Genomic DNA, 5,062 nt, shown 5'->3' with positions numbered 1-5,062 from the left:
CTTCCTTTTCCCCCTTGAGACCACTGTTGCTTTCTTCAAGACACTTCTCCATCCCTTGTTCATTTCCAATAACCCTGCCCACAGCTTTGTAAATAGGTCTTGTATTAAATGTGTTTCATGTGATATTTGAGAGTTGCATATGTCTTCTGCTGGGCCCTGGTGGATTCAGGAATGTAGCTGGATCTCCTGTGCAGTGACACACTCTCCATCAAACAGGACATGAGTGTCAGAGACAGTGTCTAATGACATACCAGACATTGTTAAGTGCCCATATCATATCTCCTCCTTTTCTCCAAGCATGCCCTGGCCTCTTCTCTTTCCCAATAAGTGTCAGCCTCAATAGGGTTTCTCAACTTCAGCACCACTGACATTTTGGACTGGAAAATCTTTCATTGCGGGCAAGGTCAGGTATGTCCTGTGCATTGAAGCATCCCTGGTTCTCTACCCATTAGATGTCAACAGCAATTCTATGACAACAGAAAATGTCTTCGCATATTAGCGAATGTGCCCTGGGGGCAAAATTACCCCCAGTTGAAAACCATGACCTAGAATTAATAGAGAAAGAACTACAGGGGTAAATACAAGAGTAACAAAAAGAAGAAAGGAAAGAAGAGGCGGGGGAGAGGAAGGGAGAGAAGGAAGGACATAAATCAAGAAATAGTTCAAAAATTATTATTTGACTACATTTATGCCACTGCTGATTAATATCTTTCACTAAGGGTATTTACTTTCACTTAGTTGTTATTCCCTTCCAAGAAGCTCAGAGCTCGGTTATGGAGAAACGGTTTCTCTGTCAACTTCCTCCTTCCTCACAGTCACACCTTCCCAGGCAAGTCACTACCATTTTCTGAACCACACTGCCCTGTCTGCCAATCAAGAGGCCGGGACAAGATCATCTCTAAGCTTTCTCCCAGCTCTGCTTATCTATAGCTCCAAGATAACACCTTCCTGTTCAGAAATGATATCCCAGATGGTCATCTCTCCCCCTTGTGTCTGTGGGAGCTAAAAAAACCAAACACATAACCATTAAAGTCATTTTCTTATACAGACAACCATTATCATCTCATTTTATTTCCACACTTTCTCCGTGACTTTTTTTATTTTTTATTTTTTGGCCTTTTCTCAAAGATTCTGAGACTTATGTCTAGAAGAAATACATCTTTGTCATCCTGAAAAACTGCAGGCCTGACTTGAGTTGAAGGATAAAGCAATACCAAGAAATCTGAATGGTTTATGCCTGATGATGACTATTTGGATCACGTTCAAGGGCCTGTGGTAAAAACCCTTCATTAGCACCATGACATTTACATTATTGTTGGTGTCAGTAAGGAAAGTGTTGTATTTGGGAGCTGAGGTTTCAACATTTGTCAAATGCAATTACCCAGAGTTTTTAGCTCCAAAGTTGATTGGAATGCTCTCTTCCACTTCTCATTCATCCAATACGCAGAAAAGGAAGCAGAAGGGTAGTTTATAAAATAGATACAGTAATAACATCATGTTTAAATTAGAGTGACATGAATGAGTTTGTAATACTTTGAAACCATATAACCCTGAGAGAGCTAAAAGGTCTATTAGAGCTAATGAGGCTCGTAGATGTGGTGTTCCAACGAGAAGGAATGAGGCAACGTACACATGAATCACTAAACAGCATGCAATCCAAATACAGTTTTCAAATTGCAAAGGAAATGTTGGCATAAAGCGCTGAGTCTGTCTAGATGAAACACAAAGAAAGCTATTAGGTGCCGAATCTCACTCTTTAAGGGACTATGCCTAACCCACTCTTAAGGGCAAGGATGAAATAGATGACGGTTTCCCCTGAGCATCATCCCAAACATCTGCCACTTTGAAAAGTGGCCAAACAGACCCCCTAATAACCATGCTTTCAGATGCAGTTTTCAGGCACATCACTTCTGCTATATCCTAGGATTAGAAATGAAAGCTAGGTTCCTCACTTTGTGGGTGTTTTAAAAGAAGCTGCAAGTCAGGAACTATTTAAGATATTAAATTATACTTAATATTTGAGATGTTAGGATACACTTAGAACACAGGGTTTTCCTGGGAGCCCACTCTCTGTGACATAGACAAGGATTTGCCGGAGAAAAGTGCTTCTGCTACCGGCTGACGGCACCAGCGATGACTCTTTTCCTCTTACTTGGGATCGTGATTAGCTTCATCATAAGGAAAGTCAGTACCAGCTAATCTCCTAGACGCTCCAGAGCATCCACAGAGTCACAGGTCACATTGCCAAGATGGCAAAACACAGAGGTGGAAAATGCAAACTTCAAAAAAGATGAGCAAGGAATTATGTAAATTAAGTCAAATATCTTTAAAAAAAGAAGGAAAAAAGTAAAAACCTCAACTCCATTAAATTTGAGTGTCAAAAGTCACAAACTGGTAGCCCCATAATTTGGAGAACAGATGCAACCAGGCTAGTTTTGGTAAAGCGAATGTTTTGGAAAAGTTGAATTTGAAGGCCTTTAGGAGGGATGTGCATTGTTCTCCTCCCCACATCATGTGTTCCTTGTTGCTTTTATACTGATCCACATGAGTCATGTTTTGTTATTCGACTAGCCCCTGAAGGCATCTATGTTTGTAAGACTATGCAGGCCAGGTTTCTTAGCTGCACAACATAAGATCTATGGTGATAAGTTTAATCACACACACACACACACACACAGGCATTTGTTAAGGAGACTAGGTGGCTCCTAGAATCTCTGACAGGGTAAGAGAAATGGCGGAAGGAGCTACTCAAGCAGGAGCGATGCCGACCACAGAACTGGCTTTTCTGCTGAAAACACCACTTGGACGCCACCTAGCAGCAACAGTGTTCGGGACTGCACGTGGTAGCTCCATCATGCTTTCCTCCAGAATGACCCCTCCCACCCGCCACCCCGTGCAAAAGTTTGACACCCTTCTGCTGCCACCACCTCACTTTGCTCACTTCCGCCTTCAACTCTGCGTGGCCGCTGCAGGATCCCATGCCTTCACCCCAACCGCAAGATGTTATTCAACAACATGAATGAAAGCAGATAAGGAACGCCTAACTCTTAAGTTATAAAATTAACAAAGGACATTTTTTTTAGTCTCCTGTGCCTGGGTTTTCACTATACAAGTGAAAATAAAGAAATAAAGAAATAAATATTCCCTGTTTAATGTAATAAAACCTCTTCTCAAATGTTTAAGAAGCACCATTTTACTACCTACTTCAAAATTTGTCATAGTTTAAAATGCAAATGTACCAGAACAACAAAACCACAAAAAAGATTAAAAGAAAATTAATTGAAGAGGGTGGGGAGGAGGGGAGGTAGACGAGGTAAAGGGGGTCAAATATGTGGTGACAGAAAGAAATCTAATTATGGGAGGTGAAAACACAGTGTAAGTATATATACACTTTATTGTTAAAGTGTACAGCTGAAACTTATTGGATTTCATTAACCAATGTCACCATAAAAAGAAATTTAAAAGTAATTTTTAAAAAAAAGAAAATTAATTGAATGGCAAGTAATAACACATGGATCCAAAAAGAAATACAGCAGCAAACTTCAGCTAAGGGTAGCTACTGTAATTCATCATAAAACAGCTGTTTCCTAGCAGGCATAGCAAAATGGGAAAGTAATTTGTTACATGTTTCTTATTGTTTATTGAAAGGATATGCACCCAGCTGACCAGGACGACACATCGATTTCATAGCTTTGAACTGAGAAGAATTCATCATAATGAAAGAACACTGAACAAAACAAACTGATGATAAACAACAACAGAATTTCATAGATGTAGTTCTATTTATAACCATTCCTTACTTCGAAGTTTAGGGAATAATTTTAAATTGTAGCTCTATCAAGGCATTTCTACAGAGAATCAGAGTAATAAATTCCAGTAGGTGGCTAACTCATGGTGTGCTCTGATACCATAATAAGGCCTAGAAAATCTGGTAAAATAAATGGTTCGACTATCTCTAAAATCGGAATACCAATTTCTCAGCAGGATTTTTGTCAAGCAATGTGTAACAGTCAAGTTTACATGACAGTCCTTCAATGCAAGTGCCCTGTGTTGCTGATTGAAAGGAGATGCAGAAGTTCTCAAATGTAGACAGCATCATAGTATGTCAATAAGGATATTAAAATCTTAAGATACAGGCAGATACACTGCAGGAGGAAAAGGGGCAAAGAGTGTTTTGTTTTGTTTCCCAAGCAATAGTTTTGAATTAGTTCAAACACTTAAACAAAGGTTTAATAAAACTACTCGAATGCTGCCATATAAATCATAGGATAAAAAAACCAAAACCGAGTCTAAGATTAAGAAGACTAAATTTTAGGCTTAGATATCTTAACTAAGCTGTGTAACCTTGGTGACCTGTCTATCACCCCAGGCTAAAAGATAAGAAAGCAAGGACATGGTTGACACTGATCTTGTGGATAGGACACTGGAAAGATAGGGCACTGTATTAGTTATCCATTGTTCTTTAATAAATTATTCCAAAACTTAAAGGCTTAAAACACCACCATTTGATTCTGACGGTTTCTCCAGGTTAGGAATGTGGGCACATGATTTTGCCAGGGCCATTTGGTTCATGCTTGTGTTGCTATCTTTTCCAGTCTCACGAAAGTCCTAGTTTGGGTAATAAATTATCTCTAATTTTTATGGATACCAAGCTTAGAGTGACACCTGTCTTTAAGGACTGGGTTTCTTAATCTAGCTTTGCCCATCCTCCTTTTTCCCTCGTTTCCTTTTGAGTAGTGCCTTTAGAATGATTAATTATCTGCTCAATCACATCCTGTTTTCCTTTCTACTGAAATGTTTTAAAATTTTCCATTTAGAATTAGGGTACAGTTGGATAGTCAGAGATAGAATGCTTGAGCTTGATGTAACCTTGAGGTTATCTGATAATCTAGTGGGGTTTTGATCCAGACGAAGGCACTCAAGTGATATAACTGGCTACACAGATCGACCTCAGAGATATTGTAGGTTTGGTTCCAGATCACCTCAATAAAGCAAGTGTCACAATAAAGCAAGTTGTAATCTCTTTGCTGGTGGAAAGTCTTGCCTTCAATTTATAAAGAAA

The sequence above is a fragment of the Pteropus vampyrus genome, unplaced genomic scaffold, assembly GCF_000151845.1.
Source record: "Pteropus vampyrus isolate Shadow unplaced genomic scaffold, Pvam_2.0 Scaffold31, whole genome shotgun sequence".
Taxonomy (NCBI): domain Eukaryota; kingdom Metazoa; phylum Chordata; class Mammalia; order Chiroptera; family Pteropodidae; genus Pteropus; species Pteropus vampyrus.
The sequence above is the reverse complement of the archived record's forward strand: the minus strand, read 5'-3'. Positions refer to the sequence as shown.